This window comes from Thunnus albacares, chromosome 18 (assembly GCF_914725855.1).
Source record: "Thunnus albacares chromosome 18, fThuAlb1.1, whole genome shotgun sequence".
NCBI lineage: Eukaryota > Metazoa > Chordata > Actinopteri > Scombriformes > Scombridae > Thunnus > Thunnus albacares.
The window spans coordinates 1280119-1296794 of record NC_058123.1 but is presented as its reverse complement, the minus strand read 5'-3'; the positions used below and the strand labels follow the sequence as shown (position 1 = coordinate 1296794).

Sequence of the window (16676 nt, the reverse complement as noted above, 5' to 3'; positions counted from 1 at the left end):
TAATAAAAACTAGACTGACTGATAATAATAATAATAATAATAATAATAATAATAATAATGTTCAGTATTTTGTATCCAGCTGTAGATGGAAGTTACTGAATGTGTTTTTTAAAGCTGTGAACACCTTTTATCTCGTGTTTGAAGAAGAGAGAGAAGAAAGAAAGCAGATGTTTTGTTATTATAAATATTGTTTAATAGACTTTTGGTGAAGACATACAGTGAATATAACTGAAGAGCTACGAGCTTCACCTTTATTCACTAATATTTGCTTCTTGAAACAGTCTCACTAAACAGTTTTTCCTCTTTTATAATAATGATTATTCACATTTTCAATTTGCACATAAAAATCCTGAGTGGAAAAGCTGAAAATTAGGAAAAAAATCTCAAAAAAACGTTGTTAAAGTTGTTGATAAAAATCAAATGTAAACAGACTGAGTGAATAAACGATGACGTCATGAATCATGTGACACTGAAGCACTGAGAACATCAGATCTGTGTGGAGCGATGATGATGATGATGATGATGAGGAGGAGGAGGCTGTAACCTTCCTCACATCAACACATCAAACGTCATATTTCCATCATGTTCTCCATCGATTGAGCTTCGACTGTTTTAATGACGTCATCTGGTTGTTTCTTCTTCTGCGACTGTTTATCTGCTGATATTCACACAACAACACTTATCTTTTGATAATTTTATGGACATTCAGTCAAACTAATGAGAAAATCAGCTGCTTTATTAATCATGAATATATGAATCTATATGTAGTGTGTCATGTGATGCAGAGTGTGTTGTCGTCAGTGTTTCCTCTGCACTAACCTGTCTGACATCACAACAACTTTCAAAAGAAAATTACATCGCTTTTGATTTTATTCCAAGTTCATATTTTGGCGAGTCCATGTTGAATGTCATCCATCACCGCGTGCACTTTCTGATCATCGCCTCCGCCGGGACGAGCTTCATCTCTCCTCTATCCACCAACCAGAGCAGCGTCTCCACAATTTTCATTCTCAGCAGCTCTGTAGTAAAAAAAAATAAAAAAATAAATAATAAAATAAATAAAAAGCTCAGTTCAGCGGAGCAGCACGCGCTCTGCAACTTCTCTGCAAAATGAATACTTTTTAATTTCTCTGCCTGGGATGGCCCCGGGGCCCCCCGGACAATGTTGATGGATGATGTTTTAATGCTGCTGAATGTTATTTTTACTGAACAGGGAAAACTATAAATTTTTACTTCATTGGCAATGATTGCGCCCTATGCATAAAAGCTCGCGGCGGCGGCTGCGCGCTGCCCATGAATAATCGCCTCTCGCAGCAGATGTTACTTTGCAGAAACCAATTCCTCGGATAAGATTTGCAGAAGATTAATTGTCTACAGCTGTTTCATGGCCCGCTGCAATCTTAATACATTTATGATAAGTTTAAAAAGCTCACTGGAGGCAGCGGAGCCTCCCGTGTGTGTGTGAGGCTGCTGAGAGAGAGAAAAAAAGGGGGGAGATGCTTTATTCTTACATCTGGATTCATATCCTCTGTCAGATTCATCATTAGCCTTTATGCAAGACGACTAAGAGGGCCGGCCGTCATTACCGCACGAGATGCAACAGTGTCTCCCTCCTCTTCCTTTATCCTCTCTTCATGCCCATATTTTCATTTCTCTCGTTTTTTTTTTTTTGACTGACTGAATTATTCAGATTTGTGCAAATGAGTTGTTTTCATTTTTCTCCGCTGGAAGTGGAAATTGAAAGTGACCTAGCGTGACCCCCCATCTATTACTCAAGCTAAATTGCAGTGAATGTGCAGTCTGGATCATTCTGAGCATGCAGCGGGGAGCTTTGTTAACCCTGCAGACACGCAGCAGCAGCATCTGTACCGCTGTTATGACCCACACAACTCCTGGCTTTTATAAAGACCCATTTAAATATTCTCCACAGAACAAAAGCAATCATGTTCTGAGCGTGGAGCCGGGTCACAGGGGGGGTCAGGGGCCCCCGGCGCTCAACAGGCCAGTTGTTTAAGGTGAGTTTTTTTTTGAAGAACCCATTTTTGGCGCTTAAAAGTTCCTGACACCGACGGAGAAGACATGAACGCTCCGAGGTTTTCATTTGCTGAGCATTTAACCTTCCTCCTCCTCCTCCTCCTCCTCCTCCTCGCTCATTGTGTGTCTTTTTCATCGCGGCTCAGATCATTTAACGCCGCAGAGGAGCGACGCGTCCACATCCATTATTTATACCTGAATCATCTCTGTGATTGAAAGAATCAGAGGAAACCTGCAGCCGTCTGAGCTGAGATATCTTGTTGGAGGATGAGTTGCAGATTAGTCTATTAATCGATTAGTCGATCGACAGAAAAGTCATCTGCGACCGTTTTGTCGTTTTTCAAGCAAAAAATACCAAACATACATTGATACCAGCCTCCTAAATGTGAGGATTTGCTGCTTTTTCTCTATTTTACGTCACTGTAAACTGAATAATTGGAGGTTTTGGACCGTTGGTCGGACAAAACAAGACGTTTAAAGACGACACGTTGAAGAAACTGATGACGACATTTTATAGACAAAATTATTAATCAAGAAAATAAAGATGAATAATCTTTATTGCAGCTTTAATCAGTTGTATTTAACTCAACCTGACTGATCTGATCCTCAGCAAACACCACGATACTCAGAACCAGTTCATGTTATTTATTTAGTTTATGGAGGATGTTTCAATGATAATTGTATTTATTGAGTCTGACGGCTTTAGAATCACTTGAAATGTCCATTAAAAGTGATTTAATTAAGTTATTTTACCACATTTTCTGGTTATAAACTGTCAGTATTTTACATTTAATGTTATTTCATTTTACATTTGTTGAAATTATAATATCAGTAGGATATTATTGGACGTTTTTAGATGCTTTCAGTATAAACAGAGTCACTAATCAGGTAGAGTGAGGAGATACTTCTGATACTGGTCGTAATGATTCTTTCATCACATTGAAGTGAACAGGAAGTGAAATATTGTACTTCCTGCTCTGCTACATTTATCCGCTCCGTCCTCACAAGAAAAACAACAGTAAGGGTCTAAAATTCAGCCGGCGGAAACGACCGTTAGTTACGTTTACGCCACCTAGTGGTCGTAATAATTAGATTAAAGATGGCGTCAGTATGAGGTGACTTGATAAGATGAGACGTTGGGGTGGTACACTTCCTGTTTCCAACCGCGAGCATTGGGACTTTTTTTAAAAACCGTAACATCGGGATGTTTACTGTTGCCATAACGACGAACGTTGTGTTTCAACTGATCATTTCAACCTAAACCAGACCTGAACCGCAGCGACGACACATCAGAAAACATCGTTATTGTTTAACAGTGATGAAAGGCGGCAGCGTTAATACGACCACTAGATGGCGTAAACGTAACTGTCGCTCGTTATTCTATGAGGACGTGTTGAGTTAGAAGCTAATTCTCACATCTACATTTATTTGTAAAAATCAGTTTATTAAACATGCGTCAGTGTAGATTAAACTACCAACAATGAGCTCAGCTTGACAACATTAACATTCCTATAATAAACAGTTTATATGATAAATTGAGCCATTCTGCATCATTAGTACTTTTACTGTAGATACCTTTAAGTAGATTTTGCTGCTAATTATTCTGAACTTTTACTTAAATATAAATATAAATATAAATACATGACATATTTTTCCTTCCACCGCTGACCAAAACACAGATGAGCCGCTTCATTAACAACAAAATGTTGCACTTTTACTGTAAATTGACGTTGAAATTGTAGAGACTCGTGATGAAGTAAAAAGCTGCTGTAAGAAGAAAAAAAAGAAGAAGAAATGCATAAAAATAACTTCCTGTTGTTTATTTGTGTGTTTTTATTGCATTCAACATGTTTCATGATGTGTTTGTGTCACTTTTTTACTGCAAAATGAAGCAAAAAACAGAAAAAACATCTTCTCACTGTCAACTATCCTGTAATAAAAAGGTCACTAGTTTGGATTATAAAGACGTATCACGAGTGAAATTGATGCAGACCTCACAGTGAGAAGTCGACATTTTAAAGAGATTGTATCATCAATATCCCGATCACACACACACACACACACACACACACACACACACACACACACACACACACACACAGAGCTGTGTGTAGGCTGACAGGAAGTGGCCATAAATAATCCCCGCTAACCGCCATCAGCACGGCCTCCACCTCTTTCCCTGCAACACCTCAGACATTGAACATGACATAATACGCTGTAATAAAACAAAACCTTCACTTCATAAATTTGCATGATTTATATGGAGGGTATGGATGGAACGAGTTTAGCATCATAAATATGCAAAAAAAAAAAAAAAAACATGAAAGCATCTCCGCCGCATAATTTTAATTTATCCTCATGTGATGCTGGGATTTAATTACTAATTGGTTTCTCAGCTCTCCGCTCATTAAGAAATTTGTGTTAATGAACTGAGCGTCTACCTTTTTATTTCTGTTTTTTAATTCAGAGCGCTTACAAATAGGTTGAAGGAGTGCGGTGCATTTAACGCCCGTTTCATTTCTCCTTTTAAGCTTTATTTAAAGACGCGGGTTCAACGCGACCAGCATCATCATTCCACTCCGCCGCCTCCTCGTTCTCCTCGCACACCTTCCCGGCTTTGTACAAACAGATACCTGTCACGTATGAGGAATAGGGATCGCTCCTTAACAAAATGCCTCATTCTCAGAGGATTATTTACTTTTAATGGGCGGGGGGGCGGGGGGGGCGGGGGGGGGGGGGGGGGATGAGAAAAGCACTTAATATGTGCTCACACGAGGTGTGATGTATGGGGTCATGGTAACACCGGTGGCACCGCCCCGGGGGCTGCTGGTCTGAAATAAATCTAAATCAGAGGCTGCGGAGCTCCTGCTGCAGAGGTTTACTACAGTACGTTAGAGCACAAATGTGCTCGATTAGATTAGTTGACGTCTCAGAGGACTTTATGGTTTTACTGTCTTTTATCATTTAGAGGCCTCGTGTGCAGCCGTGTTCCAGAAGTGAAGGGACACAATGAAATCAGAGGTCATAATCGATATTTTTCACAACCCTACTGACGGTGTGTGATGCGTTTGGCTCGTAGTGATGAACCTACAGAGACTCTGCAGCTTTATAGTTGAGTTTCAGCTCATTGTTTATCTGTCCGGCTGCAACTTTTACTGTTCTGCTTCACTCTCAGCGTCATTTCAGGTCGCAGCAGGCAGCTGTTTCCAGAGAAAGAACACCACTAGACACAGTTAGCTGCAGACTAGCCGGTGACCCAATCTGGTCTCAAACTGTTTTCCTGAGCAAACACCTGCCGTTTCCTTCTGTTCTGGTAATTAAGATAAAACGAGTAAAACAAGGTTCTTGCAGCTTTAGGGTTCCTCTTGTTCTCTTGTGAATAAAGGCTGGTGATGCTACCGGGGGGGGGGGGGGGCTGTTCAGCAGATAAAGAGCCTGATATTTCCCTCAGGAGTTGGTAGAGAGTAAAAACAGCTAAAATGGAGTGAATATTGGACAGAAACACGACTCCACATGAATGATAATGTTGCTCCGTAACTGCTGGATGTGGAAACAAGCTTCAACATATCAACTTAAAGATGATGATGATGATGTCAGAGTTGTGTTTGTTTCTAGTGGACAAAACATCAGTTAATGAAGAAGATTTGTTGATCTACAGAAAATTAATCATCAACTCTATTGATGATGGATTCATTGTTTATCAGGAAATTCACTGTTTCCTGCTTCTCAGATGTGAATATTTGCTGAAATCTTTGTCGTCTGATATTATTATTGATGGTTATCTTGTTTATAGAAATTATTATCATCTTGTTGTTCACACAAGATAACAAATATATGACTGTTTAGGATTTCAGGGGCTTTGCAAAAATAACAAATATCAGCTTGATATTGTGAGTAATATGAGATGATTTGCTTCAACAGTAGAATCTTTTCTATGATTGGTTAAAGGTTTAATGTTCAGTTTCTATACGAGGCTTTAAACTGGATTTCTGGACGGTGAGTTTCCTGCGCTGTCGATGACGTCGCTGCTCGTTTGACAGCTTCGCTGGATGAAATATGTCGCCTCTTTTGGCGCAGCACCTCCCTGACAAGACGTATATGGAGGAGGCCATGAGGATTTAAACGGTGGCCATTTATTTGCCATTTGGTGTTATTAATATTCATGATCAATCATCAGCAACGAGGCACCAAAAGAGCCACTAGTTCTATGTTTTATGATGGTTATTAATGACGACCTAAGCGCTTACTTCTTCCACTCATACAGCTCTGAACTCTTAATGATCAAAAGTATTAATTCCCACAGTATTCCATTATTAATATCCTAGATGGAGATAAAAAGTAATATTAATGTAAGGCCAACATAAAGACAGAGTCATTATTTAAGTCCTGTCATCGTTTGTCTTATTTAAATACACCAGTGATAAGGTTTTATTTTAATTTAAATAAAGACATTAATTTCTTTAATGCTGAGTAATCAAAGCAATATTTTGCAGTTTAACTGAAAATCTTGTTAAATTGACCATAAATCTTTTTTTTAGGAATTAGTGGTTATGGATCATCTTTGATTACAGTCAGATTATCTGCAGCTCAGTGAATAAAGAGCTGATGCTCAGATTTCCTTTAGTGTCTTTAAAACATGTTGCATGAAGTTACATTTATTACATTTTATTTACTTACATGAGAAAACGTCTGTCTGTCTCTGAATGAAGTAAAAAAGATTCTCCACTATTCTACTTTGTGCAGCAGATACAGAGCTGTCAGAGCAATAAGGTGAATTTATTTTATTTTTGTAACAATCATATAAAAGTTTCTTATAAGATTTAAAAACTGTGATTACTAGAAAAATATTCCAGCTGAATGAAGAGTTTAAAGTTTATTAGAGAGACGACGTTTCATCATCAATCAAACATTCTTACAATGAGAGAAACTATATATAAAAACATACAAACACGTTAAAAAACTATTATAAAAAGACCTCAAACTGCAGAACGATGATATTTTTATCTCGTTTGTACAAATCTTTATTTAAACTATAATAACTCACACAACTTATTATCTAGTTCACATTAATTATTATCATCTTGTTTGTATAAGATCCATCACTGGATGATGCAAAATAACATATTAGCTTGATATTGTTGTTTTGTTTTATTGATTTTTTTGGTATGAATTGTTTTAAGTTCAGGAAGATATGAGGCTGTTATTGTCTGTTTATTTCCTATATATATATATATATATATATATATGATATATATGAACCCTGTTATTGGAATTCATCATCTGTTTAAAATAAAATCTACTCATTTTTCTATGTGTAATCTCTGGATGTTGACGTTCTGTATGTTGTTGGTCTTTTTTATCATTTCTTGATGTTATAATTGTCTCGTGAGTTTCTGATTTCACTGACTGGTTGTCAGAAAATCGTGTTTCATGTTGTGACTTTTGACGCCTTGAACCTGAACCTCGTATCAGTGACGCTCACCTGTCCGGCAGGTGAACATCAGACACTCAGGATGAAGCTGAATAAAGAGTCTTTTTATATACGTGCGGGTGTCTCTTCCAGCTCTTCCTGCCGCCGTGTTGTGAGGTTGCAGTAAACAGCGTTTCATCAGATGAAGGCGGCAGCACTTGTTGACGGGGGGGTGGAGGGGTGGAGGGGTGGGGGGGGTGAATCACTAGATTATGCGGCGGGGGCCGTGCACTTGGAAAATGAGAAGAGAGGCCTCAGCCAACACACACACACGCCCAGCTGCCTTCCGATCATCCTTTTAATAACCTGTAATATTGTGGCGGGAGGTTTCTGCCAGGCTGGATCTGATTGATGGGCTCTCCGATGAGACATTACAAGAGCAAGGTAGATTGACCAAACAACTAAACATACAAATTATTAAAAAAGGAGGGGTTACCCTCTGGACCCCGGGAGGAAAGTGAATAACCTTTAGTTAAGATGATACCATTTTCCAAGTGCAATTTATAGTCTATTGACTGGAGAAACTGTCTTTTCAGATATGCGGAAATTGTCTTACATTGCAGATGAGATCTGTCGCTTGACACCGGATTTGGGGGCCAGGGCGACAGCAAATATCACATTAGCTGCCCGGGAGCTGGAGAGATGATATCAGACTGTGTCTCAGCTCTGGACAAACACAAGCACATATCATCCCATCTCTCAAACACAACCTCATCCACCTCGACACACACACACACACACATGCATCACTCCTGAATCACTCGCACTCATGTCCACGTCGGATTATTCTGCAGCTCCTGACGTGCTGAACGTTGCTGCGGCTCACGGTGTCGACGCAGGAAGGAGTGAGTTGTTTCTGTAAGTGTGTCTGACTTTCATTCAGGAGGTCAGAGGTCACACACCTGCAATTAATGTTCACATTTTTATTAACCATAACCACGACCTTCCCCTAAACTAAACCATTCAAGTTTTAGTTACATAAGACAGACAATACCTGCAATAACCACATGTTGATATCTGGTTCACACAAACAAGATCCATATCTCTGAACATAAGTTATTATCTTGTGCACATAAATTATTATCATCTTTATGATTTTATCGCACAAATCAGTATCTTGTTCACACAAGATATGAATCTTGTTCGCACACGTTAGCATGTTGATCAAACAAATGATCTTGTTCTTGCAAGATATGGATCTATTTTGCACACATTAATATCTGGTTTGCACACGTTAATATCTGGTTTGCGCACGTTAATATATTGTTTGCACACGTTAATATCTGGTTTGCACACGTTAATATCTGGTTTGCGCACGTTAATATCTGGTTTGCACACGTTAATATATTGTTTGTACACGTTAATATATTGTTTGCACACGTTAATATCTTGTTTGTACACGTTAATATCTGGTTTGCACACGTTAATATATTGTTTGCACACGTTAATATCTTGTTTGCACACGTTAATATCTGGTTTGCACACGTTAATATATTGTTTGCACACGTTAATATATTGTTTGCACACGTTAATATATTGTTTGCACACGTTAATATCTTGTTTGTACACGTTAATATCTGGTTTGCACACGTTAATATATTGTTTGCACACGTTAATATCTGGTTTGTACACGTTAATATCTGGTTTGCGCACGTTAATATATTGTTTGTACACGTTAATATCTGGTTTGCACACGTTAATATATTGTTTGCGCACATTAATATCTTGTTTGCACACGTTAATATCTTGTTTGTACACGTTAATATCTGGTTTGCGCATGTTAATATCTTGTTTGTACACGTTAATATCTGGTTTGTACACGTTAATATATTGTTTGCACACGTTAATATCTGGTTTGTACACGTTAATATCTGGTTTGCGCACGTTAATATATTGTTTGTACACGTTAATATCTGGTTTGCACACGTTAATATATTGTTTGCGCACATTAATATCTTGTTTGCACACGTTAATATCCTGTTTGTACACGTTAATATCTGGTTTGCGCACGTTAATATCTTGTTTGTACACGTTAATATCTTGTTTGTACACGTTAATATCTGGTTTGCGCACGTTAATATATTGTTTGTACACGTTAATATCTGGTTTGTACACGTTAATATCTGGTTTGCGCACGTTAATATCTTGTTTGCACACGTTAATATCCTGTTTGTACACGTTAATATCTGGTTTGCGCACGTTAATATCTTGTTTGTACACGTTAATATCTGGTTTGTACACGTTAATATCTGGTTTGCGCACGTTAATATCTTGTTTGCACACGTTAATATCTGGTTTGCGCACGTTAATATATTGTTTGCGCACGTTAATATTTTGTTTGCGCACGTTAATATCTGGTTTGCACACGTTAATATATTGTTTGCGCACGTTAATATTTTGTTTGCGCACGTTAATATCTGGTTTGCACACGTTAATACCTGGTTTGCGCACGTTAATATCTGGTTTGCGCACGTTAATATCTGGTTTGCGCACGTTAATACCTGGTTTGCGCGCGTTAATATCTGGTTTGCGCACGTTAATATCTGGTTTGCGCACGTTAATACCTGGTTTGCGCACGTTAATATCTGGTTTGCACACGTTAATATCTGGTTTGCGCACGTTAATATATTGTTTGCGCACGTTAATATATTGTTTGCGCACATTAATATCTGGTTTGCGCACGTTAATATCTGGTTTGCGCACGTTAATATCTGGTTTGCGCACGTTAATATCTGGTTTGCACACGTTAATATATTGTTTGCGCACGTTAATATATTGTTTGCGCACATTAATATCTGGTTTGCGCACGTTAATACCTGGTTTGCGCACGTTAATATCTGGTTTGCGCACGTTAATATCTGGTTTGCGCACGTTAATACCTGGTTTGCGCACGTTAATATCTGGTTTGCGCACGTTAATATATTGTTTGCGCACATTAATATCTGGTTTGCGCACGTTAATACCTGGTTTGCGCACGTTAATATCTGGTTTGCGCACGTTAATATCTGGTTTGCGCACGTTAATACCTGGTTTGCGCACGTTAATATCTGGTTTGCGCACGTTAATACCTGGTTTGCGCAAGATATGAACCTTATTTGCACACGTTAGTGTGTTGTTAACACAAGTTACTGTCTTGTTTGCACATTTTAATATTTTGTTCACATGAATGATCTTGTTCTTGCAACATATGGATATATTTTGCACACATAAATATCTTGTTTGCACACTTTAATATCTTTGTTGCACAAATTAATCTTGTTCGCGTATGTCATTATCTCATTTGCATGTTATTATTTTGTTGACATAATTTAATATTTTGTGCAGTAACAGCAGGGTCACTCCTGTAAACGACAAAGTCTGTGACTGAGTGACTGATGTTGCCACTTCCTGTATCCGTCATTTCAAATTAAAAGCGAGTGTTTCATACGTGGTCCGGCCGTATACGAGGTTTTGACCTCGACTTGTTAAATGTTGGCATTGGATGTATTTCTGGGTAGGATTGTCAAATATTGATGTTCTTGTCTGACTCTAGGGTTGCACACACACACACACACCACACACACACACACACACACACACACACACACACACACACACACACACACACTTCTTCACAGCCAGACAATCCCGCTGATTAGAAGAAGAAATCCGGCTGTTTGTAAGAGAGTTTACACTCAAGTGGCGTTTCTCATTACCTCTCAGTGTGGGATGTTTTGACAGGGAGGGATCCTTCACTTGCCACTCAAGTCTATCAATGTCAGCAGCAGGGCTCAGCCACACACCCATATATTTGGATTAAACAGTCAGAGTCATTACAGCGAATGTTATTGACCTTTTAAGATACAACTTTAATAGCTTTTCTCTTCCCTCTCCGTCTGTCTCCGTGTGAAACACGAGAGGCTGCCGTGCTGATGAAGTCCCCCTCAGGGTTTGCCTGGAATTGGAATCAAATACTTTAGATCCCCTCTTCCTCGAAGGTAATGCCGCAGGCTTTGTGGCAGAGAAAGGAGAAATTAAAGGAAAAGCACACAATGAGAATGAGGAGCAGGCGATCAGGATTACGAGACAGGACACTCATTTTCCAGTGGCCAGCCAAGCTAGACGAAGCCTGAGAGTGCGACTAAGACCAGACCGGCTGTGATTTTAAGCTGCCGCATCAGTTTCCCTTTGACAAGAACGCTGCTGCAAATGGCCTATAATAAATGTTGTAACGAGACATTATAACATAAATAAAGATCTATAGATGTACAAATAAATTGAGAAATAATTTTAAAGGGTTTTGGTTGAATCTGTAACTATCTGGACTCATAAGCTGACAGGAAGTGCTGCTGTACAACGTTAAAAACATGACAAACTCACAAGGTGGCAGCAACAGTTATTAGATTTCCACTTATTATATCTTCTGTTTAAAACTCTGTAGAGACATCAGACATTATTTTTGACATATTCATATATTAATCTGAAAAATGAAATCTGTAAAGTAAATTTGGTGACACAGTTGTGAGGTTCGTATCCTTCACTATTGCTGCTGGTTCATGTGAGATGCATGCTGGGATACTTGTCTAGGTCAGGTGGTTTTTTTCCACAGACGTCATCCGTTGGTTTGTGGACTCCTGTTTTGAAGCCATCTTGGATTTTTGGAGCCAGAAGTGACCATATTTGGATGAGAGGGTGGAGCTAACCCTAACGCTAGTGGCTAGCTGCTAGCTACTAACTGCTAGCTTGGTTAGCACGGTGCATTTACAGTGTATGGTTAACTGTGATAATGCTAATGCTACTTTTCGCTAGTAAGAAACAGGCTTAAAACCATTAAAACAATATATATATTTACTTTTCTTGCAGACAAGTCTGTATAATTTTCTATTTGCACATAAAAAACCTGAGTGGAAAATTCAAAAGAAATTCCAAATATCTGTAAAAAAGAGTTTCCTGTTGTCTGAGGTGTAACAGCAGTTGTGTTAATAAAATCAAATGTAAACACTTTGAGTGAATAAATGATGATGTTCATGAATCATGTGACTTAAACATCACTGTGTGGACATGAGGTGAGAATACGAGTATTAATATATATATTATCTGCCCTGAAAAAACAGATCCAGCCTGCTGCTGACTGGCCTTCACATATATATATATATATATATATATATATATATATATATGGACGGCCCTGAAAATAGTTGATAATAAATCTATTTCATGACATGGACGTGATGTTTTTTCACTTGTTTCATTTTCATGTTTTCTTCTATTTATTCATATTATTACACTGTGTTCTTTCAAAACCAAACTAAACATCTTTATTTTCACTCGAGCATTTTGTTAGAGGAACACACTGTATTTGTACAGTATGTTTATGTGATTTTATGTGTATGTATTAGGGGTGTGCCCGAATACAAATACGTTATTCAGCAAAGCACAAATAGTGGGTTTTTTTTTTTTTTTTTTACAAATATTTGTTTCATACAAATATTTTAAAAATGATTTGTTTTCAGGAAGAAAAATAAACCATGTCAAACACCAGCGTGCAGGTCGGTTACATCACTATCTCAGTGTCTCTCCTCTGCTCCGCTGTGACGTCTATCAGCAGGTCTCAGTGAGGGGAGTCACATCCACCTGCTACATGACGCACATTTCCTTATTTGGACATCAGTCCCAGAGTTGGGAGTGTTCCCCAGAGATAAAGATGAACTACTGACACACGCTTCATGAACACTTATTGTAACACTTTAATTTTAAGTGATTTTAAAAGCACAATAAAAACAAAAACAGGATTTTTAAGCCTCTTTCCACTTTTATTCGAATACAAATACAAATAATTTTGCTGCCTCAACAAATACAGATACAAATACAAATACTGGGCTCTCTGCACATCCCTGGTATGTACACATGGATTTGTTTATTTGTGCATTTTTTGCTGTTTGTTATTTTTTATGTAAAGCACTCTGACCCTCACCCGTGTGAGACGGTGCTTTACAAACACGTTTGAATTGAATCGAATGATACACTTTGTTATTTATGTATTTAATATTGGTCGTGTTGGTGATGTTGAAGTGATGAAAGCTTTCAGGTGATTTACTCTCTTTGTGTTTGTCTCCAGGTGTAACAGAGGTGTGAGGTTAATATCCTGCTCTGTCTCAACTCCTATTTATCATCTCAGGTTGCATTTAAGCGCCAACAATATGTGATGTGAGGATGACTCACATGTATTGACAACGGCCATTTGTAAAATCACAGCACAGCTCCGGGTCGCAGCATAATCTGTTCTCTCACTTTATATAAGAGGAAGATAATGCGATAGAACTTTTCTAAACTCGTAACCTTTTATCGCCGGGGGGGGGGGGGGGGGCTCCCTCGCTCTTTCACCTGTCCAAATCAGCCTTATTGTTTTTGTGCGGCGTGCTCGTACCTGCAGCCATGTCCTGTTATTCACTGTCTCCAGCCATCAGCCTTTTTCCAATCTCACCATCAGGGAAGTCACAGCTCTTTGTACAAGTGCCTCCAGTAATTGAATTTGCTGCAGAAATAGCGGCCTGGAAAATTTCATTTTCGATCCCGGTGGATGTGTGTGTGTGTGTGTGTGTGTGTGTGTGTGTGTGTGTGTGTGTGTGTGTGTGTGTGTGTGTGGTTCAGGTATCAGGTATTCCTCAGGTTGTGGGGACATAAATCTGTTTATGTTGTGGGGACTCGCCTCCCTTATGGGGACAAACAGCAAGTCCACTTAATGTTAATTTTAGGGTGAAGACTTGATTTAAAGTTTAGGTTAGTTTAAGGTTGTGTTAAGGTTAGAGTAAGGGTTATATTAACGTTAGTTTAGGGTTGTGTTAAGGTTAGGGTGGTTACGGTCAGGATGAATGAATGTAAGTCAATGTAATGTCCTCTGAAGTGATGGAAACATGACTGTGTGTGTGTGTGTGTGTGTGTGTGTGTGTGTGTGTGTGTGTGTGTGTGTGGTACATCCCTTTCCTTCCTAACTTCATCTATTCTCTCTTCCATTTCTCAGCCTTTGATGCTTTTTCCTCTCAGACTCTCGTCTCATCGCACCGACAGACTTCATCCCGCCTTCGCTGCTTTCAACCCGACGTCCTTCTCAACCAAACCCGCCACGAGAGACGAGAACGCCGACGTTCTGCAGAACATTTAAAACACACTGCAAGTCTGGTGAAGTATGATAATGCAAAAATAACACTAAACACAGATTCACATAATAATAATAAATAATAAAAATGATTCCTTCCCTTTTACTAAACCACACTGTAAAAAAAAAAGAAATTTACTGTGTAATTTACAGTTTGTTTTCTCTACATTAAATATAAATGCCATAAAAACACAGTAAATTATTTTTATTTAAAATATTAAATAAAGTAAAGGCTGCAATCTGTAAATTAAAATAATAGAATATTATAGTTTTTTACTTAATGGTCTTTAATGTTAAATTACATTGAATCTGATGTAAAAATACAAAAAATACACATCCTACTGCTGAATGTAAAATTAAGGAAATTTTCTGTTTTTTTACAGCAAAACTTTAAATTTAATGTAAAAAAATGTAAAAAAAAAAAAAAAAAAAAAGCAAAATAATGTTAGAAAGTCTGACAGTTAGCGTTAGCACACCTGCTGCACCTGTGACCTTCCTCTTTATATGAACAAAATAAATAATACAAATGAATAAGTTAAAAAGGGTAAATAAGTTTACAAGATATGAATCTCATTTGCACACATTAAAGGACCAGTTCCCAGTGTTCCCAGTTAAACCAGGTCTCTGTAATCATTCCTCCTGTTCATACTGGATATTAAAGATCCTTCAAATGTACTTTAATGGAAGTGATGGAGGATCAAATCCACAGTTTATGAGCTTTAATTAAAATGTTTCTAAACTAAATAATAACTGATGTGGAGTTATGATGTAATCTGTATAATTATTACGTATCAGCTCCTTCCTTCAGATCAGCTGATCAGAGTCTGGACTGAAGATGAAGATGAGGATGAAGATAAACGTCTCTAAACTCACTCAGATTCACTTTTAAACTGATGTTTTATAAATTCATTCTGTTGTTTTTTTTCTTAGCAAATTTAATTTTATTGTTGTTTTTTTAATATTATTTTTGTTTTGTAAATTCTTGTTTGATATTTAACTTTATTTATATAAAACCATTAATTCAGCTTCACAATTCAACAGCAGAAACATCAGTTTAAGACACAGACACAAGGAGGAAATGAGTGTTAATATTAATAAACTAGTATTTACACAGTTACACAGTCATTAAATAAAGATTAGAGAAAATCATAAAAGATTCAAACAGACAGTTATTAGTTGTGCAGGTGTGATATTTAAACTGAAAACAGTGAAACACGTCCGACACACACATGAACATGTTTTATTTCCTCCATCTGCCTCTCATCCCTCCTCCTCTTCCTCCTCTCCAAACCCCCCCTGACCACCGCTAATCTCTGTCAGCATAACTCTGCTGCAGGCGGGAGAGGAGGAAGAGGAGGAGGAGGAGGAGGAGGAGGAGGAGGAGGAGGAGGAGGAGGACAGAGACTCCACGGCTTGTCACGGTGGCAATTTTCTCCTAAATACCTTCCACAAATAATGGTTTTCAGAATGAGCATTAACAGGGTTGATTACACGAAATGGCCCTTTTAATTTACAGCGGGCCGGTATTGATCACAGGAGTGCAGATTAAAGCGTTCAATGAAGCCAGTGATGAGGTATTAAGCAGCTGGAGGCCCCCGGGGGGCCCCTGAGGGGATCGGGGGTGGAGGGGGTGGAGGGGGGGGCTGGCCGGGGCTCTGCCTGTGTACAGTTATTCCCCTGTAATGAAGTGCCTCTATGCAGCGGCATGGAGCAGCGGCAGGAAAAATAGATTGAAGATGATGAGCTCTTCAAAGTCATTTCTTGCTCTCTCATTCCACCTCATGCCCGGTTGTCTGCTGTCCCGCCGCCGCCGCCACCGGAGCCACCGCCGCCGCTGCTCCAGAAAATACCTCGGATTTACTTAGCTGGCTGGACCGATGCAATTTTTATGACCTTATTGCTTTTTTTTACCATGGTAATAGTTTTGAATCAATTTATCAATCTGCAGGAGCCATCAGGCATGTTGCCCTCAAAGATCAAGTCCAGGTCATTCCATCATTGCACTCCGGTGCACTGAGATGGAAAGGCAGGAGGAGA

At 38.6% G+C, this 16676-nt stretch overlaps 2 long non-coding RNA genes across 2 annotated transcripts; one reads left to right on the top strand and one right to left on the bottom strand.

Moving 5' to 3' along the window:
• Positions 1 to 524: 524 nt before the first annotated feature.
• LOC122968201 lies at positions 525 to 8138 on the bottom strand. The gene is made up of 3 exons (XR_006398776.1): positions 8061 to 8138; positions 820 to 1019; positions 525 to 658 (listed from the first exon to the last, which is right to left on the bottom strand). It is a non-coding gene; the product is annotated as an uncharacterized LOC122968201 (long non-coding RNA).
• A 139-nt stretch (positions 8139 to 8277) lies between these two features.
• Positions 8278 to 15556, top strand: LOC122968203. The gene is made up of 3 exons (XR_006398778.1): positions 8278 to 8362; positions 14505 to 14667; positions 15448 to 15556. It is a non-coding gene; the product is annotated as an uncharacterized LOC122968203 (long non-coding RNA).
• The last annotated feature ends 1120 nt before the right edge of the window (positions 15557 to 16676 follow it).